At 45.0% G+C, this 23534-nt stretch overlaps 1 protein-coding gene and 1 long non-coding RNA gene across 5 annotated transcripts in view; both read left to right on the forward strand.

Annotated features, from left to right (window-relative positions):
- Positions 1-23534, forward strand: part of FAM219A (family with sequence similarity 219 member A) — a 96337-nt gene that overhangs the window by 28392 nt on the left and 44411 nt on the right. The window lies entirely within an intron of this gene.
- Positions 5171-9773, forward strand: LOC115619338. The gene is made up of 2 exons (XR_003994976.1): positions 5171-5756; positions 6003-9773. It is a non-coding gene; the product is annotated as an uncharacterized LOC115619338 (long non-coding RNA).

Here is a 23534-nt window from a genome sequence, read left to right on the forward strand (position 1 = left end):
AGTCATATTATACCAAGACATTATTTTATCATACATAGAAATCTCATTTTTTAAAGCCCTTGTGACTGACAGAATGTGATCTGGAATGCCCTGCATCCAGCAAGCGCTGCAGACATGAATGCTGCTCTATGCAAAAGCCTTGGGCATCTTTGCTTTTTTCCCAGCCTGTCCATCTGCTGCAGCCTGTTTAGCGGGACAGGCAGTAAGATGTGTGATAGCTTCTCTCATCTTCTTGTTTATGCTGAAACTTGTAAAAATTTTAATTTTAGTCTCCTTTTAAGCTTACCTAATCAATAGTCACAGAATTTATCAGGTCATCTAATTCCTGGCTTACTTCCTTAGGCTAGAGGTAATGTTTCCTCAGGTTGCAAAATCGGAAATTTCCTTTCTTCTCTGTAGTGAATGTAAATACAGTTTTAGGATTCAGACTTTCACGCTTTATATGCAGAAGAGCCAAGATAGCTGGCTCCTGTCATCTCTTCAATATTCTGTGTGTTTAAACAGATCACCTGGCTAGGCAGCCTAATGGGAATTTAATACAAAAGATATTAAAAGCAAATATACCTTTTAAATGTGGATTGCATAGAGACATTCATGTTCTTATATACAGAAAGAGAAGAGCTTCATCTTAGATGTTACATTTTCTTCTCTCTCGTAATCTTTTTACAGCAATGAGAGTGGTTAACAAGGCAACGGGAGCTGAAGAAGCATGCTATTATACTAATGTAAACCTTAAACAATGCCTTAAAAGAAAAGGGCTTGGGGTTGGTTTTTTTTTTCAGTTTCTTTGGTGGACTGCAAGCAGAGTGCAGTCTACAGTCTTTTGTTGCATCTTAAGCATGGAAATCTTTGTACCGGTGGAAGTTACAAAGCAGAAAACCCAGCCATCAGTGATGTGTCTACTTATATAGAACACCCAAAAAATAGCAGCAAAAGGGAAAGAAAACCTCCCAGGCCATGCCCCTGTGCTTACTGAACATCTGTGCGGCCTGGATGGGGTGACCCCAGGTACTGCTGGCATCCAGAGCTGCACTCCCAGCACTGGCTGTGTGTGGCACAGGGTGGACAGGAGGATGTTGGTTGGTTGTACAGCTTGTAGTGATGCAGCAGGAGGATTCGGCAGCCACACAGAACTTCATGGAAGAGGTGTTGTCCAATCTTGTGTTTATGTCCAGCTCTGCTTTCTTTATTTAGTAGATTCCTGACCTCCTTTTTGTGATTGATAGGGTGTTGATTGATGAGAAGGTCAACATGGGCTGGCAGTGTGCGCTTGCAGCCCAGAAAGCCAACCCTATGTTGGGCTGCATGAAAAGGAGTGTGGCCAGCAGGGGTGGCAATTCTCCCTTTCTACTCCACTCTTGCGACATCCCCACTGGAATTCTGCTTTCAGTTCTGGGGCCCCCAACACAAGAGGGATGTGGGCCTGCCGGAGTGAGTCAGGAAGCCATGGAGATGCTTTGAGGGCTGGAGCACCTTTGCTCTGGAGACAAGCTGGGAGAGCTGGGCTTGTTCAGCCTGGAGAAGAGAAGGCTCCAGGGAGACCTTAGAGCAGCTTCTAGTGCCTGAAGGGGCTACAAGAAATCTGAAGACGGGGTTTTTACAAGGGCCTGTAGGGACAAGTCAAGGGGGGATGGATTTAAACTGACAGAGGGGAGATTGAGATGGGATCTTAGGCAGAGAAGCTATTCCCTGTGAGGATGGTGAGGCCCTGGCACAAGGTGCCCAGAGAAGCTGTGGCTGCCCCACCCCTGGCAGTGTTCAAGGCGAGGCTGGACGGGGCTTGGAGCAACCTGCTCTAGTGGAAGGTGTCCCTGCTCGTGGCAGGGGGTTGGAACTGGATGAGCTCTAAGGTCTCTTCCAACACAGACCATTCCGTGATTCTGTTCGCAAGATATTTGTGACACATGGCCTTAAGGAGAGCTTATCTGTATCACGCATGCCATTCAGGATGCTGGTAGCAACATTCAAACCATGCTAGCAGGGGAAGAGGGAGAGAGTCTTCAGAAGAGTTGATGTGTGGTGCTTGCTTGAATATTCTGGAACGGCAGTCATAGCCTTAAATATTTTAAAGCAAAAATAATTTGCATTGATACAGTTCAGAAAATAGTGCTTGCTGGTCAGCATTGTTCAACGCCTTGTTTAGGGGCAACAGTAGAAAAGCATCAAGTCTTAAATTCTATTCCAAGTTAAAGAATGCTCATATTTTCATTCAACTACCTATTTATGACCCTTCCACTAAGCTTGGACCAACCAGCTCTGGGCCTTTTAAATTCAAGCTTCTGTCTTCTGTGTCTTCCCTAACATGGTTTTCATAACCCTCCTCAAGGAGGCAAATTATTGAGTTGGAGAACTCCTGACATGGTAGAAAACCTTTCACATTTGAACTGCCAGTTCCAGCCCAGTGAAGACAACAACCAGGAGTTTGTTACAAAGCTGTTTGGACAGAAAACCACAGCTTTTTGTTTAAGACCAAGTTCTGCTATACCAAAGCCCATATAAAAAAATATTTATGAAACACATGTTGTACTTAGCTCATTCTTGGTCTCACCAAACTAGCTACAAAGGAAACCAGTGCTGGCCATCACCCCAGGATGGTGAACTTGCTGTTTCTTACTAGCAATAGATCTGTTTTCATATGATTATGTTTAAATTGGAGAGACTGCAAGGCTCTTCAGAATGGCCTGCCTTGCCTCCAGCATTACAGGCTGCTATCTGACACTTTTCCTAGAAGAGGCTGGGTTGCTGCCAGTCTGGAGTGTTAGGATCAACTGGGGCTGTGAAGTGGCTGGAGGAGCACCTCTAGCTGTTCCAGCGGGTAGGAGCTGCGAGGTTACGCTAGGGTGGTGGCTACCAGCGCACAGCATTTGTATGTGCCTCTGAGATCTGCTGATAAATCTATTCATGTTTCATAGGTGGGCAAATGGGGACTGATCTCCATTGTCACCTTCTGCTTAATGGGCCTCCCGGGAATTGAATGCAGACGCTCCTTGTCTGTCCTCACTCCTACGGGAAGACGCTTTGCTTATAAACATCAGATACTCTGCTGTCTCAGGTTTATTCAGACTCCCCCTGTGTAATTTCTCTTTTCCCTGTTTCTTGCTGTACCTGTGAATCACTGCGGTTTGTCATAATTTATTTTTACAACATGCTGAAATGTATAATAGCAAACTTACAAACATGCTAGGGATAAGCCACCTAAAATAGCACGTGTTTCTAATTATAAAGTTAAAGATGCCTTTCTAAGCTATTTGGCTCTTTATTATACCTTAAACAACCCGAAAATGTACTTGGCTACAATTAGACTTCCAGATTCAATAGGGGAATTGTAAATGAAAACCATCCAGTGGAAAATTACACTATTAACCTGGAGCAGTAGCCCTGATCTTTACAGTTTATGGTGCTGCATGGCCTACACATCCCGTAATGTTCTGTGAGTCCATAAAGTTGAGAGGACAGTCTCTTAAAAGCAGAACAGTGTAATTTTTGGAAAGAATTCTTTTATAATGGGTTTGTTGTGGGTTTTTTTTAACATTCCCAGCCTTTTGCACATTAGTCTGGTTTAAATGGAAAGTAATTTGTCTTTGCCTTACCAAGACCTATTAGGCAGCATTCCTGAAAGGGCTACATTTCATTAGTTTTTCAGTCATGGTTTTGGTACCTGCAGGGTAAAAAAAAACCAAAAAAAACCCATTATATGTAGATTTCTATACAGGGAAGAATAACTGTAATTTTAAGTTTGTGTGTTCTGCAGTTGTGGTTAGATTTTAATTCCTTGTGCAGAGTTGCATCCTGATGGTCCAGCCTGGCTGCTTTATGAAAATGCTTTGCTGACTGCTAATTAAAGGCTGTGGTGCACACCTTCAGCCAACACTGATTAATCACAGTTATCATGGAGGAACGAGTGGCAATGTCGCAGCTGGCAGAGGAAGAAACAAACTAAAGCTACAAAGGAGTGAGTAGGGATTGGGACCACATGCATCTAGGTTCAAGAGATCAGTGAATAATTCAGGGTACTCGCTGTCTAAAGCTGTCATGTCCTGGCTTCTGAAAAGAAGCCATCATGCTGGCTGAGATTGACATCTGGAGCTAGCAGTCAGAATACAGACTCTTCTTCATCTGCTCGCTGCAGTGGGAGCCAAGGGCATTTCACATGCTATCAGAGATGCTTGGGTAGGGTCTTAAATGATTATGTTAGTTGGCTTGGGGCACAGGACATTAAAACTGACATCTTGTCCTCCTGTGGGATTTTAATAGGTGCCAGTTTGCATGAGGCTTGCCCTAGTTGTTAAACAGCAACAGGAGAGGAGTTTTCACTTGACTAAGAAGAAGAGCCCTAGAAAAGTGGTTCTTGTGCTAGGGAAGAGGTTGGTGATCCTTATGTTTCATTTCACTTATTTCCACCTCTGTTTGTAGGTAACATAATATTCAGGGCATTCAGTTCTGAATATATCTGAATATACTTTGGGAAGTATTCTTAGCAGACAGGATCAATACTTTAATACAGTTCTCAAATGTTCTCTTACAGGATGTAATATGTATTAAATGAAACTCCTTGGGTTATAAGATGTAGAAGACCACTGGTGTGTTTTGGATTAAAGTGATGTGCTTTGCTGTTTTCTCCTGAGAAAGGAGTTTGCCAGTGGCATCTCCCTTCTTGTGTTTTTCTGAAATGCAGCAAAAAGAATTAGAGTCTCTTTAACCATCTTCTGAAACACACATGATTCTTTTAGATTTGTACTTTGTCTTCAATTCATGGAGAACAGCTGTGGAATTGTTACTCCGACAACATAAGTGAATGTCTTAACAGATGGCTGTCGCACTGGTTGGGATGAAAGCAGCATATTCCATCCTGGTGTGGCTTGTTTGTTCTTAGACCCTGGTGTCTTGACAAGGCTCAAGTAAGACTTTGCTGCTTTCATTGCAGTGTAACTATAGTGCTGCCTCAGTAATTCTGCACTGAAGTCTTGCCCCTTTCCCTGTTAATTTTTTTCTTCTAAAAAAAGAGAACGAAAATATTGACTTATTTTCTTAAATCTCAGCACTGGTGCAACACTGAAGTTAGAGAGCTCTGTAGGGAAATGTAAAGCTCCTCCAGATGGAAACAGTTTTACAAGGAGATACTCAGCGCAGTTATGTCAAAGACACTTGTTTTAGCCCTTGAAACTTTCTTCCCCCCATTGCCTTAACTGAGGAAAGTTTATTAAAAAGAAGAGGTTTGGAGCATGTAATACTTTGCATATGAAGTGCCAGCCTTGCTCAGATGACATCTAATCTCCTGTTTCTGAAGCAGGGATGAGTCTTCACATTGCAGAGATGCATGGACACTTACCTCACAGACTTACACAGATGTGGGAGTCTCATGCTTCGAGTCTATTTTTTTCACCTGTGGTATTTTTGTGACAGTCATCTTGAATATGACATGGGATGCACCAACCCCCTCCCTTTGATGTGCCAGCAGAATCCGTGAATCAGTGTAGCCCAGCTGCAGTGGCTTCACAGAGCTGGATCCTGCCAGTTGATGCAGTCGTGGCTCCAGCAGTAAGCACTTGGTCTGCGTGCATGAGCAAGGAGTGGTGTGATACCAGCCCCATTCCATCCCGTCCACGACTCCAGCAGCTGCTCAGGCTGGTGAGCACCACAGCTTTGAGGAGATGATCGGATGATAAGGCAGCCTATGCTGCCAGAAGAGCCATACCCACCCTGTTTCAAGGAAAAAGCAGCGTACCAGCCAGGGCTGCCAGCTGAACTGTGCAGTTGTAAGTGATGGAGGAAATACAAAAACGTACTGTGAGCAATGTCACAATTTGTGGGTGAACGACTTGTCAGCTTGGCAGCTGATTGCAGTTGAAGGGGGAATGCGTTGCATTTTCAGTAAGAGGCTGTGATTCAAGTTGTTACTGTAGACTGGTTTGTGTTCACCTGCCTTTATTAGTTTGTGCTGTCTGTGGGGATGTGACTGGAAAGTGATTTTCCAAACTCTTCTTTTTATCAATCATCTGCAGGCAGAAGTCTCAAGGAGTCACGTTGACAGAAGGAGTAAGAGAGTCCTCCTTCCAGGGGCTCAGTAAGAAACCCTCTTTGCTCCCATAGGAAAACACCTTCAGTGTGGTAATTACCTTCAGTCAACTGTATTGATGGTACAAGACCCAGGCTACTTCTGGAGCCTTTTGGGAAATAATATTCTTCAGGAGAAGCCTTACAGCTGTTGCTGGATGTGGCAGGGAGAGAGTGAGGAGTTAAACTGAAGCAGGGGGACAATGCAACTTCAGCATCTGTGTTCTCCACATGACAGAGCTGTTGTGAAATACACCTTGGCTCTGTGTGAACCACAATACTAGCTGCTGTTCTACTTGGGGTACTTTTAATTTCTGGATCTAAACCGTAACATGTTAGTGCAGTTGGATACCCACTGGTGTGATGGAAATACAGAACAATTACTGAAATGTTTATGCAGGATGAGCAGGAGTGTTCATGAGTTCAAGGTGCTGGGCATGGTTGTAAATGAAAATCTGTTTGGCATGGCTCCTGTATAATTAAGATGCCACACGTTGTCTCTCTGTGCATGTGTCACTGTCAGCACCTCAGGATTATTGTGGGCATGATGGCAGGAGGCAACTACCTCCATAATTTGCTTGATATGAAAGCTGGACCTGAGAACTAGGAGCTCAAACTGGAGTTCAGCCATTCATATGGTTTTGGAAACTTCAAAAGCAGTCGCAAATTCCTTGAACCCTGCTCCATTACAGCTGTGGGAGTAGTTATGTCTGAAAAACCCTTGGAGCAGTTGGAGTAAATGGCCCTAAACTGTACTGTTTGTGCAATTTAATATCCATTTCTACTCGAAGTAATTCTGCAGGGATTTCACATAGTGTAAGAGCAGAATAATTTAATTTTGCTATGTTAAATTCTGTTTGCTCTCCTGCAAACAGGAAATAGTTCACAGCTTCTTGATAACTCTGAAATGACTGAGGTGGGAAATTCAAGAGAATTACATTTTCTCTGTGTAAGCACAGGTGTATACTCAGTGTTGAATATTGCTCTGCTTCAGATGCTTGCAAATTCTGCAGAAGTGGAAGCGTAAAAACCAGAGACAGGGTAGATGTACACCATGCCCTGATGGTTAACATAATTCAGTCTTAATGTCATTCTTTGCATATGGTGTTTATTCTGTGCAAACTTGGTGAAACACAGATGACAGTTAAATTATTGATCGCCCTGCCATAGATGAACCACTTGGGCTGTTTTCTGGTCATGACCTTATTTCTGTTTCTGTGACCCTGTTCTGTTTGGCCCAGGCCACCTCTGTGTGCTGTCTCAGGATCATCCCACATCACACCCCTCAGTTAAAAGCTTTGGTTCTGCAGATGCTTTCCACAAGCTCTTGTGATGATGCCCAATTTCCAGATATGATAGATGGTCCTGTAACTTAGATTGAAAACATTGCTTTGGAAGTAAAGTAGGTACAAGATGGAATTTTACTTCAATGGAGAAGAGTTGAAGTGGAAATGTAATCAGTTTAAAGTAAATTGAAAGCTTTCCAAGTTTTGTCAAGTTAGAGCACACATTATAGGTAAGGTAGAGGCTGGCTGCTTCATGGGAAGTGAAGTGTCTCACCCAGGAATTATTATCTCGACAGAAGACCCTCTTCAAGACTAATGGCTCCCATTAGTGAGTGGAAATAAAAGGTCTGGGAGTAAGGAGAGGAAAATGGTAAGAGCAAAAGAAGGTATGTGAAAGAGCAGTAAAGAACAAGCAAACCTAAAATCATGTCCTAAGATAGCTGCACTTAGCTTACAGGCTAATCATTATGATTTGTGTTGTCGGTACATCTTGTGATTATACATTGTAATGGGCCAGGACTCTGCTGCCTCTTTTGAAGGTCATTACAATGCACTTAGGTATCTTGTGTTTGTACAACATGAGCATCAGCTAAGATAGACCTGTGTGCAGTAAAGTATGCTGAAGATATGCCCAGGGGTTAGGCTATATGGAGATGAGCTTTTTAAAACGTGCATTTCATCTAAAGTATCAGAAGCTTTCTCTGAGCTGTGGTGCTGGAGGCAGGGACCTAATGAGGCTGCTGTAGTACAGCTCTAACATACACATTAGGTAGCGGTCAGAAAGACAGTCAATCTTTCAAGGTTTAAGCAGCACTTCCTGAAAGTGCCTTCAATTAACAGCTAATGACAAGCTTTCTTCTGTGATTCTCTTGTTATCTTGTATAGCCAGATAATGAGAGTGATCACCCAGAGAGACGTCAATTTACTTACCATTTTTTATTTCATTGGGAGGCTTCCGGATATTTGAGCCAGCAACGTACCTGATTTGTGCCTCCATAAGTCAAGTGCCTGAGTTCAGCTTCAATGTATCATTACTCTGAAGATTTACATTTCAGATAGCGTTTTCCAGCAGCATAGGTGTTGCAAACCTTAAATTAATGCACAAAACTGCTTCTACTCTGCAGAACATGGAAGTAATAGGTAAGGAAAACAGTATCTCTTTCCGATGCCTGTCTTCTTAATGATAATGGCATTTCAAAGATCTACAAAGGGCTGTTTCAGCTAAATATCTTATGTCCACTGGTATTTGAAAAGAGAATAATGAACTGTAAGTGTTTCTGTGCCCACCCGCATGTTAATTGAAAGCTGTGAAGACAAAGAGGTAGAACCAGGCTCAAGAGACTTTTCTTACAGAAAGTTTATGTGAACCATCTCTCCTGCGTTTGTATAAGCCATCCTCATTAAGCTAAAAGGCTTCAGTGGTAATAAGAGGTCTTCTTAATGCTTCCTCTTGTATTAATTCTGTAGGCAACTTACAAACCAGATTGAAACCCATCGCAGAAGATCCCATGCTTACGTTTTGGTGGCTTTTCTCTAGTTTCTGCTTTTCTCACACTGTGCAGAGCAGAAGAAATAGACACAAACATGGACCTAGCCTCCAAACTTAAAACCAAAAAGATACCTTAGGAGGGTAGTTGTGCATTTTTACTTGCTTTTTAAGGTCATGTGTTGCTCTTCCCCTTTTAATTGCAAGATCCCTATATGAATGAGACCCTCAGGGAGAAGAAATTGTCAGGTGTGACAGATTGGTAAAGAGGCGACTCTTTACATTGATCAGGGATGTGTGACATTGGGGAGCTCTGTCTGAATAGCAGTAGTTTGGATGATAATGAGAGTAACTTCCTGAGAAAATTAACTGAGCAAAGAGCATGAAGTTGTTCACAAGGCAATTCTGGAAAAAACATTTTGCTGGAAAAGGAAGATGATTGGATGAAGAAAGAAGCCTGTATACTGAGACCAACCTTCAAAATGTTTGGGGAACAGCCTGACCTGTGAGACTTGTGATTTGTTTATGTAATTTTCTGCTTAATATCAACTGCTTGCAGGAAGGGACCACTTTTCAGGATTGTAATACAGCCCTGGAACTGCAGCTCCTGACCACTCTTTTTTTCCCCTGCAGTGTCGTTTGAAGTGTAATATTGGTACTTATTGCCTTCTGGTGCATACTATCAAATGTATTCAGTAGAAACGCATTTATGAAGATGCTCTGTCACAGGGGCCAGAACCCTGGAGGAGGACCCAGCTTTCTTGCTCTTGTAATGAGCAGCTTCACTTCTCTGGATCTCAGTTTACCCAAATATAAAATAGGGGATGATTCAGACCTCTCCTGCAAAAACACTTTGAAAGGTGAAAAGGAGGGTAGAAAAGCTGAGACGCAGGGAAAATAACTTAGTATCACTGCATGGAACACGAATGAAGCCATCTGTGCATTGTGGCAACAGAGACAAAACGACAAACAAAAAGTCATGGAGAGTAAAATGCAGACAAAAAACTGTGAAGGCATTCTAGATCAGTAATGTATTGCCTGGGACATGGTGTGTGTTTCTGATCACCCATCCTAAAAAGGATATTGTGGAATCAGGAAGAGTTTGGGGGTCTGTAACAGGAGAGAAAGAAACAGTGAAAATACTGAGAGATCGTTTCTTTTTGAAGAAGCAAATAGTAGGAGGCATTCTAGAGAAAATAAGCAAGGAGTTAACTTAGTGGGACTAAAAGACACTGATCCCAAAGCTGAGTCAGTGGGGTGAGGGGAAGAGGCTGGGATGCAAATCCATTCCTACAGCTTATGGACCTGCTGGCACAAGATACCAGTTAATGGCTAAGAAGGATGCAGGGTTCTACACAAAATAAAAACAAACAGTCTGAGAAGGAGTACACATTCTCTATTCAGTATCTCTGGCAGCCCTCTAGTTACTGTAGCTTGAAAGGGAACTTTACCAAGCACCATGTGATCCCAAAAGCATTTCTTACCTTGTTTGGGGTGAATGAGCACAGGCCTTTGGTAAGCTGGAGGTAAAGACCAGGGCTTCTGCTCTGATTTGTTATAATAGTTCTCTTGCTCTTATAAGTGCTCCCACTCTCCCAACTCTCAGTGGAGAATGGCAGTGCAGGCAGCGAGCATGGTGCTGGCAAGGAAACTGGCAGGGTTGCAAATCAGGTTGCAAGACATGCCAGTGCATCAGAGGAAGGATGGGTCTGCCAGGTACAGAAAGACATGGCAGAGCCATGTACACACATGATGAAGGCATAAAACCAAAGTTCCCCTCACTGCCAAGTGGGTAATTCTATGGGCTGTTCCATGGTGTTTGGCATGACAGATAGTGTCTGAGCACTTCACAAAGTCCTTGTTCTTCTCTGCAGCCCTGCTGCAAGGTTGTGGATTAGAAAGCCTAGATCCCCCTAATCCTTTCAAAATCCCTTCCCTCTCATGATCGTGTGGCTGGATGAATAAGGGCTTGAGACAGAGACCTATTAAGGCCTAATGATTTTTCGCTGTCTCCAGAGTTTTCTTTTCACCTACGCAAAGCGCACCTCCTCATCACCTTGGTAGCATTTGTAAGCACTCAGCCCCTGCAGGGCTGTGATCCAGGAGCCCAACAGAGGAGGGAGACTTTATTAGTGACCTTCTGTGGGAAACCTGGTTTTAAAGGCTTGGCATATTTCATGTAAGAGCATAAAGGTCCCAATTCTCAAGGACAGCCTCATGTTGTATAACCACATCTTTCCTTCTCTGCGCTCCGCTCCCCTGTTCCCTATGTGACTTGTAACTTATGCAACAAATCACGTACTTGGGCTTCTGTTCCATCCTTGTGTAAACCTGATTCATCTCCAGTGTAGGACCATGCTGGCTTCTGAATTACCAAGGGAAAGGGTTTACATGAGTATGTCCTTAAAGACCGTTCTGCAGCACGTAGGTTGCAGGGGCTCAAATTAGGCTGCAGTAGATATATTTGAGAGCTTGGCAAACCAGCTCCACTAGTTTTTTCTTATGTCAGTTCCCTGCAGTGTTAACAGAGGGAAGTGGACTATAAGGGAAACCCAGCATGGCCCAGCACAGCAGCACTATTATAGCTCAGGGTTGTCTGAACACATTGCTCCGTTCCACCAGCCTTATCTGAGTTCAGGCTGCAGAGCCAGTTAGGCTCCTAAATCCCTTCAATGCAAGAAGGCTTCTGGAGCGTCACTCAAAGGTAGCCTGGGATCAGCTGGGGAAGTAATGGCAATGGCTGGTTGTTGTCCTTCATGTGCACAAGCCCTGGCAGAGCACAGAGGTGCATTGTACCACAGATGTCTGGCAGCTATGTCCTTTTAACCCTGGTAGCCTTTCACTGTCCCTGCCCTTTGTTTTCCTTGTCTTCTTGGTCCTGTTCTTGTAGCAACATTATTCAGCCGTTCCTATTTCCCCTCCCGGCTACCTATCTAGCCTGTTTCCCTTTCTCCAGTCAGCTCTAGTCCTCTTGGCAGACCATGCCTGCCTTCCCGGCTTATCCCCTGTTAGTCCCCTGCCCTCATCAGCCTCAGCCTCAGACTGTAGATGCTGAGAGGGTTGTTACTTAGAGGGGAAGGCTCAGGGTGACGAAATGTGTTCTTAGCACCTCACCCCAACAAAAAATAGGAATATAGATATAAAAAATATTGTGTATGTAATATAGAATAATTTTTATATATATAATAATATAAATAATGTAAAAATACATCTGTACTTCAAATCAGTCTGAGAGAAATGTCCAGAGTGCAAAATTTCACCCCAAAGAGTAGACATTTGGCAAATGTCAAAATGCAAAGATTTGGGCAGTCACACTTGCTGAGCAAAGCAGGCAAAATCCTCCATGGCTTACAGCAATCTGCCTTCCAGCAATGCCTTTGGGATCCCCAACACAGGGTTTTGGGGCTGGTCCATATCTTCGCAGCAGAAGGAGCAGCAGTCCTGAGGGAGCTGAATAAAGAGTGAGAGCGGGCGTGCATGTGCCTGAGCCCGTCCCAGGGAGCACTGGTGCTGCGGCCATCCTTTCATCTGCCTCCCCAGCTCAGCTAGGGATCTGGTTTGGCTTTTTGTGCGTGCAATGAGCTCCCTCGACCTCCTGTTCCCACCTTGAGTGGTGCTTCCTCCCATGCGCCGCAATCTGCTGCGGCTCCTCGAAGGGGGCCAGGGACAGATGGCTTGTTTTCGGCTGATAAAGGGGCTGCCTTCAAAGGAGAAGCGAGGCGGAAGCCGTCTGGCCTGATATCTCTTTCTGGTGCTGTCAACGGGAGGCCAAGGAGACAAGCTGGAGCCGGATGGAGACCAGCTCTATTACAGGGAACACCAAGGGGAGACAAATTCTCCTCTAAAAACCCTCTCCTTGTGCTGCTAAATGGTGTCTGCTTGCCTTTATTTCACACAGCTCCTGCCAAGCCCAATTTACCTTAATATTTAAGGTATGCTCTGGTCTTTCCACAGCCCGATATGCTACATGAAAGCTAACAGTGCTGAGTATCCTCATCCGCTCTCAAGGGATGGCTGGGAATGCTGCTGGCATTTTGTGTGCTGCTGACTTTTAAGTTCAATGTGGTAAAATGCTAACCAGGCTTGTCACTTCCCATCCACAGTGTGTGGCAGCAGAGGGGCTGTCAGACACCTTGCTGACCCCAGCCCCAGCAGATAGCATGGGGCTGGCAGGCTCTCCAAGACCTAAACTGCAACCCTGCAATAACCGAGGGAATTGGGAGCAAGCTTAGTGAATAGGGGAGATGATAAATCTGCCACTTCTGGGCATAAAAACAGGTTTTTCATCGGGGACCTCAGTTTTGCGCTTTTTTCTTCAGGACTAGGAGGGCAAGAAGCATCCTTGCCCCTTGGAGGCAGAATAATTTATAAGCCACATTTATAAAATTAACCATTTCCCTTTAAGTCAGCTCCTGTATCTTTATCTTGGCTTCCCTGATTAGTCACATAATGAAGATATTCCTAAAACAACGTGTCGGGGGCAAGGGAGCCACATCGCACTTTATCAGAGGAGAATCTGTATCCCTGCGGATGCTAATTAGCCATGGAGACATAGGCGTGGGGAGCTGGGCAAGGCAAGCTCTTATTTTAGAAGCCGAAATGATTTGTGCCCTCACAATTCCTCACGCCGGGCTGGGAAACCGTGCCAAGGTAGAGAGCGACTTGAGATCTCCCTCGGCTTTCACATCCCCACCCCTCAGATGTGTTTGCCATGCTGCTGCTCCTGCTGCTGTTTGCAGGGTTATTTCTGTCACAAGCTTGGCTAAACAGAAACTCTCTCCTTATAAATATGGAAATCTGATGATTGAGCTCTCCATCTCTTGGGACAAGTTGAAAGCATGCAAAAGAGAAAAGGGCTGCTGAGCACTCAGCTTGGTGGCTTTATTTTCTGTACTAGTGGAGAGAAACCAGTAAGGTTTTAATGCTGGGATCCGGTTTTGCAGGATGAGCAAACGACTTCTCTGGCCACGCTTACTGCAATGTGCTGAAGACTTTGAACTGGTGGCCACACTGAGCATGGCAAGATGAGGACAAGAACAGTCCTGCCCGGGGCTGCCCTCTCAAAACCATTAGTGTTACCCACCATGATCCTGGCTGAACCACTCAGCCTGGGCTATGGGGTCAGGAGGCAGCACTGAGGAGGTATGAAAGCATGGCCTGTGGCCCTGCTCCATCCAGGCTAAGCTGGTGTCCGCCATGGAGATCCCCTCCTGACTGCAGTGTGACAGATACGCCTGGTGTGTGAGCCTTGGGCAGCTGCTCATCTTTTTGGTTGTGTTAGAACAGTCTTTGGTTTTAGATTTGTTGAAAAGCCACTAGGAACCCATTATTATTTCTGAGAAATCTCATTAAACCTCCATCCCAGGGTGGTGGGCCCTCACAGTGCTTCTTCAAGCCTTTTTTTGGATCCTGCTTACAGCCTGTCTCCTTTCATTGGTTTTCTCAGCATCTTTCTTTCCTGGAGCTAGAGGTAGCTTTGACCGTGAACGAATGCACAGGTATTTGCTCTTCCTTCAACATCCTGACTGCATTCAGCATCCTTCCTTCAACATCCTGACACAGCATTCACAGACCTTCAACTTCCCTAGAATGCAGGGTGCTGGGTCCTTGAGATTTCCATGCTGGTGACTCTAACTCTTTCCTGACCCAGTTTTGGCTGAGTACCCAAGGGGAGATGCAGTGATACCCTGCTGATAGCACTTACAGCATCCATCCATGCCCTTGATTGTGAGTGCAGGCAAAGTGCAGGTGTACAAACTCAGCTTGTATAGACAGCAAGCACCCCGCTGAGGGTGCCTTAGGTTGAAGGCAATAGACTTGGCAAACATGAAGTAGGTGTTCGATGAGAGGACATCCTGTGGTTTCGACATGAATCCAGAGGCTGAAAAAAGCTCTGCAATCTGCACACATTTTCATTCCAGAAACGTCTGACATCAAACTGACACGCAGTGGGTGGCATTGTCCATTGTGGGGGTCTTGTTGACTTGAGACCTCAGTCAGAGAACCTGCAGAGCCAGATTAGCCCTGCCATCTGGGAGAAGGGAGATTTACTAGGTACAGGAGAAAGGCAGGATCAAAATGATTGATGGAGAAGGAGTGAACAGGAGAAGCAATCAAACAGCTCAGAAAAGGATCCTGAGACATTGGATTAAAGGTGCCAGGCGAATTCCAGGAGCAAAAAGCAAGACCTCATTCATCTTACATGTATAGGAGTTGAATGTGTAAAAATCAGCCAGCTTTCTTAAACTAAGGGTCCTAACTGCTAACTGTAAAAGAACAAGTGGCCCCAGAGGAATGCTACTAATAGCTGTGATATTGAACCACAGATTTGAGCCTTCGGTCTATTGAAAGGTATGGATGTGGAGCCATCCTAGCTTTTCCTGCTATTATTCTTACAGCCAGAGGCTTTGAAAGCTTAGTAACGTTGTATTTGCTATGGTGGATCCAGTCCATAGCTTATGAAAGCTATTATCCAATTTCCAGGATGTTGGAGGGAACTTAGATCACTGGAACAAAACTCTCCTGCTATCATTTGTATTGTGCCGGGACATTTTTGTCAGAATATATCATTTCTTCAATATCTGCCAGAACCAGCCAACATTCTTAGTGTTTCCTTTGGGCAGACTTTGATCTCGTCTTTCATGTACAGCTGGAACAGCCTAGCTGCATGTGGGAAGGATCTATAAAGCATTCTGTATATGCCCATGACCATGGCATTTCAGCAGAGATGGCACTGCTCGTCTTGCACCTTCTCAGCCAGTTTCTCCAGATGTTGGAGTTGCCCATGGGAAGGAAGCACAGTTCCTCTCTGTCACATCGGAGGGTCTCTGTCTTCATCTCAGGTCGAAAACTCAATTAGCTCTTTGAAAATAGACTTTTTGTCTTGTTAAGGCTTCTTTAAAGCCTTGAACAAGTAAAGATGGGACACACCTTTGAAAGAAGTTCTAAACACTAACCAGCAAGCATGAATTTAAGTCACTACAAGATCTTGCTGTGGTCCCTTACAGGCAGTGCTAGGGCTGTGTAGAGCTCTCCAATTTTCTATAGGATTCAGCTACAGCATGTAGCCAAGAGCCTGGGCTCTTATCCCTGTCTCTGTCCTCCAAATACACCTTGACCTTGGCTCTGACATGCTTCTCAATTTTCAGTCGTTTTGAGGGTATTCTTCCTCATGTGTCAAGTTTTAAAGAGCAGTTGTGAAGTTGTTTGGGGGTTTTTGAAATCCTGGTTTGGCCAGATGCCGGTTGCTAAACTGACTCTGACAATAGCTACCAAGGAATTTGTGGTGCTTTATTGCCTGAAATACTCGTGTGTCTCACATTGCATCTCAAAGCTGTTTCTGTTTAATCACAGGTACAAAAGGAAAGGTGTAATGTCCTCATATATATCCTTTATAAGGAAGGAAATGTTTTGGTATTGAAGCATCCTGAAAACATATCTCAGTTAATAGCTGGTTTTAAATAGTTATTGCATACCAGCTGCCTGGCAAGGGCTGCAGGGAGTTAGAGGAGTGCAGTATGGCATTTCTCTAATTTGCAATGTTAATGATCCAATTTAAGTAATGTAAAGTTAGCACAAGATACCAAACCTATAAAAGCATGTGGCAATAGTGATGGCTTACGTGCGTGAGAAGAGCCTGGAGGGAAATACAGTCTTAAATATACTCTATCATGATTGAAAGGAAAGGACCGGGGGCTGCTTGTGCTGCTGGTTTCTCGGAGGGAAATCTAACAGAAATCGTGTAATTACTCCCATTTTTCTTTGTCCCTCAGTTGCTTTCCGAAACCATTTGGTCTGTTTACTGAATTGGTGCTTCCTCTGTTACTGTGGACTCCCAGGATTAGTCATACCTCGTCATCTAAGAAAACTTTCTTCCCTGTGCTGCAAATGTCGGTTTTGATTAGGAAAACAGACCTCTGAAACATCTTGTTCCCTTTCCACAGCTTATGCCTTTCTGTTTGCTGCATTTTTTTCAGCTTGAATGTGGCAGTCAGGCAGACCCTTCCTGGTCATGGCTCCAAGAGAGCATTTCAGCACAAGCAGTGTGGCTCACACAGGCAGATTAGCACTTCTTTTCTGCCCCATTTGAAACGAAGCAAAGATCCGAACTTACCTGCCAGTGAGTTGAGCTACCCCGACTGCAGGTGTACACAGTGTAAAGTCACTTCAGTGACGTTCTGGTTGAGTTTAATTGTTAAGACTTGACGTCTTAATCATGCAGCAAAATTAGTGCTGCTGCCTTTTGAATTGCTGAAAAAAATGGCTTCAAATACCAGTTTGTCTTACAATTATAAAGGAATCAGGTTCAAAATTCGGATCTTGTAGGGATATTGCAGGCCTAATTTGTTGCTGTTAAGTGAGATCTGTTCAGTGATTGCTCAGAGAAGAACAGCAGTGTTGTAACTTGTGCATTGGCAGAGCTAGTAGAAAGTCGATAAACAGTTGTCATTTATTGCTTTGTTGAAACTGAGTCAGTAGCTATCGGGTTGTATTTCAGTGCATTAGGTGCTGTGTCACCAAAATGCATTTATTTTCACTTTGGTACAGGGTGGTGATGCTGAGATGAGCAGTTAGTGATCTGGATCCAGCAGCATGCACGTGTCGATGAAAAGTGACAACCATGTCTTCCTGGGAGCCTTCTGCTCTGGTCTCTATGTGATTCTAGAGGTCCTTCAACATATGAGACTTAGAAAAAAGGTGCTTTTCTTCAGCTCACCCAGAAAGAAGGTGAAGGCCAGTAATGATCTTTGGCAGTGGGTAGGGGAGTTTGGAGAACTTCATTCCCAGGATAAACTGGTGTTCTGCCTTAAATGAGTCTGGCTTAGAAGCAGGCTCCTCTTCTCTTAAGATAGATGGGGGAAAGAGACTTAAAAAGATCAGGCATCTTACCACCTTGTACCAAATCTAGATCAGGCTGCCCCAAAACCACATCAGCTCTGTTGACTTTTCTGTGTGACAAATTGTTTTCTAACCTGGTCTTGCAACAGCAATTTCACAACTTCATCGGGCAAATGTACAGCTCCTTAGCCTTAGCTTTACAGTTTCCTCTGAAATTGCCTTCCAATCCTGCTGCAATTTTAAGTAATAATGTCTTACTCTGGTTATAAGAAACATGAAAAAAAAAATTACTCCTTTTTTCTCTGTGGCAGCCCTTTCTGTATCTGAATGCATCTATTGTATCTCTCCTTAGCCTTCCCTTTTCTTCTCTGAACAACCCCATTATTCCCGTGCTCCTGCATGGTTGTTGCTTCAAGTTTTATCTATAGGACTGCTGAGGGGATTACATCTTCCATGAAATAATGAGCTCAAAAACTGTATATTTAAGCGTACAGTTGTGTTGAAGCAGAAGCCCAAAGGATGCAGAGGAGAGAGCATGACAGTCTTTTATGAGGCTTGCAAGTTCCATTCCTGCCATTCGTTCCCCTGTGCTTTCCTTTCTCTTGCTGGACATGCCATTACTGATCATTGTTCATCTATATGGTGGATTCAGCTTCATCCACTATAAATCTGACAGCTTTTGAACCTCTCCTTTTATGCTGTTTCTTACACAGACAGATGATGCATGTCTCGGTTCCCAGTGGTTTTGTTCCCAGTGGGGTTTTTTAAGCACTTTATGTTCATAGATATTTCATGTCTATACTGTAGAGGTACCTGGATGCTGCAGAGGTCTGTTGTCCAAAATACCGGTGAGATGCTGCTTTTACCCACCTGTGCACATCAGGCTCTCCAGAAGCCTGCTGCCTACAGCCGCATTTCTCAGGATAACCTAGTGCAATACAGCTTGAGGCAGAGGAAATCTGCAAAGGGCATAGGATTTTCTGTTCCCAGGGCAGAGAGACTGAGGCATAAATATTTATTAACAGGAGCAATGTTCTGGCCTGAGAGTCTCGGATGACAACGTGGGAATGATAGAAACTGCTCAGTGACCTGAATGTACCCCGTGTATTGGGGTGCATGTGGTTTCTCACTTGTTTTCCTGCTCATTAAGTCAGTCTCCCATGCACAGAACATCTATCAGTTTTCTCCAAACTCAATGTTTGATGTGGAAAAGAAGCAAAACACTTGGGCTTGTCCTTTCTTGTTAGCATTTGTTTGCAGCAAGTGAACCCACATGGGCAGCTTCAGAAAGCAGGAGCCTGCTGAGCTGTGAGCACTCACTATAGGCTGTCACACATGTTGGTACCGAGAGTACCAGCGTCTTTAAGTTAGAATACAGCAAGCACATCGTTGCTTGGTAGTAGAGAGAGACAAAGGTAGCTGGATGATACTCCTGAGCAGTCAGCTCGTACTGATTCAGCTGGTGATGATCAGAGCAAAGTCTCTGAACTATGGAGAGAAGTGGTGAGTAAAACCCTATATATTGTGTCTTCCCTCAAAATTAGGGGGTAAGGACAATTGTGCCCTTCTGTTTTTTATCAAAAACCAGAGCTGCTTTAATAATCATAGAATTTATCACAGACAGCAAAATGGAGAACATCTTCTGTAACAGTGGCTGATTTTTACAATTGGGAAGGGTGGGCAGGTAGAGATGTCTCAGTTTCCACTTACGTTTCTAGGGCAGCTGAAGGGCTCAGAAACTGCACGTGCCCGTTCCCTTTCACATGCACTGGAGTCCCAAAGGATTTGGAGAAGGCTGAGGTTCTTAATGACTTCTTTGCCTCAGTCTTCACCAGCAAATGCTCTGACCACACAACCCAAGTCTTGGAAAGCAAATGCAGGGACTGTGAGAACGAAGACCTTAGGCCCACTGTAGGAGAGGATCAGGTTCGAGACCATCTTAAGAACCTGAACGTGCACAAGTCCATGGGACCTGATGAAATCCATCCACGGGTCCTGAAGGAGCTGGCGAATGAAGTTGCTAAGCCACTGTCCATCATATTCGAAAAATGCTGGCATGCAGGTGAAGTTCCCGATGACTGGAAGAAGGGAAATATAACCCCCATTTTCAAGAAGGGGAAGGTGGAAGACCTGGGGAACTACAGACCAGTCAGCCTCACCTCTGTGCCTGGCAAAATCTTGGAACAGTTTCTCCTGGAAAACATGCTAAGGCACATGAAAAACAACGAGGTGGTTGGTGACAGCCAACATGGCTTCACTAAGGGGAAATCCTGCCTGACCAATTTGGTGGCCTTCTATGATGGAGCCACGGAACTGATGGACAGAGGCAGAGCAGTTGATGTCATCTACCTGGACTTGTGCAAAGCATTCGACACTGTCCCACATGACATCCTTGTCTCTAAATGGGAGAGACATCAATTTGATAGATGGACCACTCGGTGGATAAAAAACTGGCTCGATGGCCGCACGCAAAGAGTTGTGGTAAATGGCTTGATGTCCAGTTGGAAACCTGTAACGAGTGGTGTCCCTCAGGGATCGGTGTTGGGACCGGTCCTGTTCAACATCTTTGTCGGTGACATGGACAGTGGGATTGAGTGCACCCTCAGCAAGTTTGCCGATGACACCAAGCTGTGTGGTTTGGTTGATACGCTGGAGGGAAGGGATGCCATCCAGAGGGACCTTGACACGCTTGTGAGGTGGGCCGATGCCAACCTTATGAAGTTTAACCAAGCCAAGTGCAAGGTCCTACACCTGGGTCGGGGCAACCCCAGGCACTGCTACAGGCTGGGCAGAGAAGAGATTCAGAGCAGCCCTGCAGAAAAGGACTTGGGGGTGTTGGTTGACGAGAAGCTTAACATGAGCCAGCAGTGCGCGCTCGCAGCCCAGAAAGCCAACCGTATCCTGGGCTGCATCAAAAGAAGTGTGACCAGCAGGTCGAAGGAGGTGATCCTGCCCCTCTACTCTGCTCTTGTGAGACCCCACTTGGAGTACTGCGTACAGTTCTGGTGTCCTCAACATAAAAAGGACATGGAGCTGTTGGAGCGAGTCCAGAGGAGGGCCACGAGGATGATAAGAGGGCTGGAGCACCTCCCGTATGAAGACAGGCTGAGAAAGTTGGGGCTGTTCAGCCTGGAGAAGAGAAGCTGCGTGGTGACTTCACAGCAGCCTTCCAGTATCCGAAGGGGGTCTACAAGGATGCTGGGGAGGGACTCTTCCTTAGGGACTGTAGTGGTAGGACAAGGGGTAATGGGTTCAAACTTAAACAGAGGAAGTTTAGATTAGATATAAGGCAGAAGTTCTTTACAGTGAGGGTGGTGAAGCACTGGAATGGGTTGCCCAGGGAGGTTGTGGATGCTCCATCCCTGGCGGTGTTCAAGGCCAGGTTGGACAGAGCCTTGAGCCACATGGTTTAGGGCAAGGTGTCCCTGCCTATGGCAGGGGGGTTGGAACTAGATGATCTTAAGGTCCTTTCCAACCCTTACGATTCTATGATTCTATGATTCTATGATTTACCAGATGGAAAGAAGAGGCTTATTAAGCAACTATCAAGGAAGGCAAAGGAAGCTGCATTTTCCAAGGTGCTACAATGGTGTGTTTGTACTCAGCACCCAGCTCCATTGATCAGGGTGCAACTGCACAGTTTGCTGGCTGTTTGGTGCTGTTTCCACCCCATATTCAGTGCTGGGAGAGATAGATGATAAAGAGTAAAAAGGCTACTGACCCGGTGCATTAAGGCAGATGTTTTTTTGTGCTAAAAACTACAAAAACAAAAGGAGGGATTTCAAAGAAAGAGAAAGAATAAAAACCCTGCTGCGTGTCATCCTCCTTAAACTCCTGATTTTGGTTTGAAGTGTTTTCAGCTTCTCTCTGTGCTCCTGTATATTAAAGGATTCACAGCACTCATGCTCCATGAAGGTTCACTGGAATTAATTTCTGTTGTTCAGAAACAGCGTGTGGTACACACACAGTAGGACGTGGCTGTACTTAGCAGGAGGGCAGTTTTTGAGGTCCGTTTTGTCAAACCTGGAGGAAAAAACAAGCTAGTAAGGAACTGACTGCCCCACTGTTCGAATGCCATGGTTTTGCATGCCCAATTAAGCTGTGAGCATGTGGGGAGAAAACTTTGATTCAACTCTGGTTCTGGCCAAATATTCATAAAGTGGCCTGATTGAATGTATTTTTCCCCCTAGGAATGAAATCATAAGGAGGCCTCAGGAACAAAAAAGTCCCTTAAAAGTATTACATTTCCATAGCCATTTAGAGCCCCTGCAGCTACATCTCAGCACTTGCCTTTTGATTGGGAGTGTTGTGTTCCCCTCAGCAAGCAGAGAGAAATCACATTGTCTGGCCTGGGACTGGTCACACCATGTAGCTGAGATTTTGATGTCGGGGTCAGTGCTGAATGCGTTGGTCTGGAGAGGCTTGTAAAAAAGGGCAAAATCACCAAGTGAATTGCAGTAGCGAAAGCCTGCGGTGAGTCTCGGTGTACTCACAGGCATTCACAAGGAAAAGGCTAATTAGTCAAGTAAACGTTTCTCTAAGTGGATGAGATAGAAAGAAAGAAATGCACCCGTTCAGTATGCACAGAAGCAAAGTGTGTTCGTGCAAAGAGGCAGCTCCAGCCGAGCTGCGTGGGAATGCTGTCGTTCTCGCAGCCAGGGTTGTTACTATGGAGTCTTGTGCGTTGCTGCAGAACGTATATGAAGTGATGGATGGGAGATACGACAGTGCCTTGGCACTCCTGGGACAGGGATGGATACCCACTGGCACTGGGGATGCTGTCTTTGGCCCAGCTTGGTTTCCTTTTGGATCCATTTTACTCTCTGGAGAAAGCAGTCTGGCCTGTGCGTGTAGTGGTGGTCACCCAGATGCTGCTGGTGCTTTGTGATCTCTCTCTGCAAGTCATGGGTCTGTTGTGTGGCCATAACATGTTCCCCTGCAGGTCTGCTGTAGAGATGCCATGCTGCTGGGGCAGAAAAGTGTTGTTCCAAACCTTGGAGATGAATGCCTGGTGTGGACTGGCATTATTATGGACTCTGCTGCTGTGTCCTTCATCAGTCCCACCTCCTGTGTCAGAGGAAGGGGTACAGTCTCCACCAGTTGCCAGACCGTCTCGATAGTCAGTGGGGAGAAGGAGACACATCTCCAAGGGCGGATTCATCTCCTTTTAAGATGAGTCTTAAGACAGGATGGAATGAATCGCTCTTTGAAAATCATCTTTGTTTTTTTCTGGAGTTCTAGGAATCCTTTTCTGTTTGTTTGGTCTAGAGCCCAGCTTTGAGATTGCTCCGTCTGAGTCCTCTGGACCAGAGTCCAAATAATCGCAGGCACCTCAAAATATTTCTCCTCTCACTCTGTTCATGCAAATGGATGTCTAATGTCACTGGCAGGTCACCCACAAGGAAAAGCTACTGTCAGCACATCAGCTTCTGAGAAAAGTAAGGGCTGGTTTTGATTTAAAGAGTTCAAGCATAATTTTAACAATGTGAACCTGAGCTAGTCTGGGTGGCCAGGCTCCTTCTCTGCCATGTGAACTGCTGGCTGTGAGCTCACCTGGCTCTCTGCTGGACTGCACCATCATAGGAGGCAGTATATGGCGACCACACCATGTCCTTAACTGTAATATTTCTACTCCCATGCCTTCCTGCAGCCAGCAGACTGGGGCTCCAAGGACTTGTTTGTGTTCAGTAGCACTAGGAAGCATCCAGCTCTTGGAGTCATGCTCCTTAAAAATGGCTGTATTCTGCCTTTTCCCAGACTGTTGGATATAAGGTTCTCACCCAGGAAGCCTGGACTCGGGTGATGCCACTTACCATCTTACACATCCCTCTTGGAGAATTTCTAGCATGCCTGGGAAACAGCTATACCCT

Source organism: Strigops habroptila, chromosome Z, assembly GCF_004027225.2.
Source record: "Strigops habroptila isolate Jane chromosome Z, bStrHab1.2.pri, whole genome shotgun sequence".
Taxonomy (NCBI): Eukaryota; Metazoa; Chordata; class Aves; order Psittaciformes; family Psittacidae; genus Strigops; species Strigops habroptila.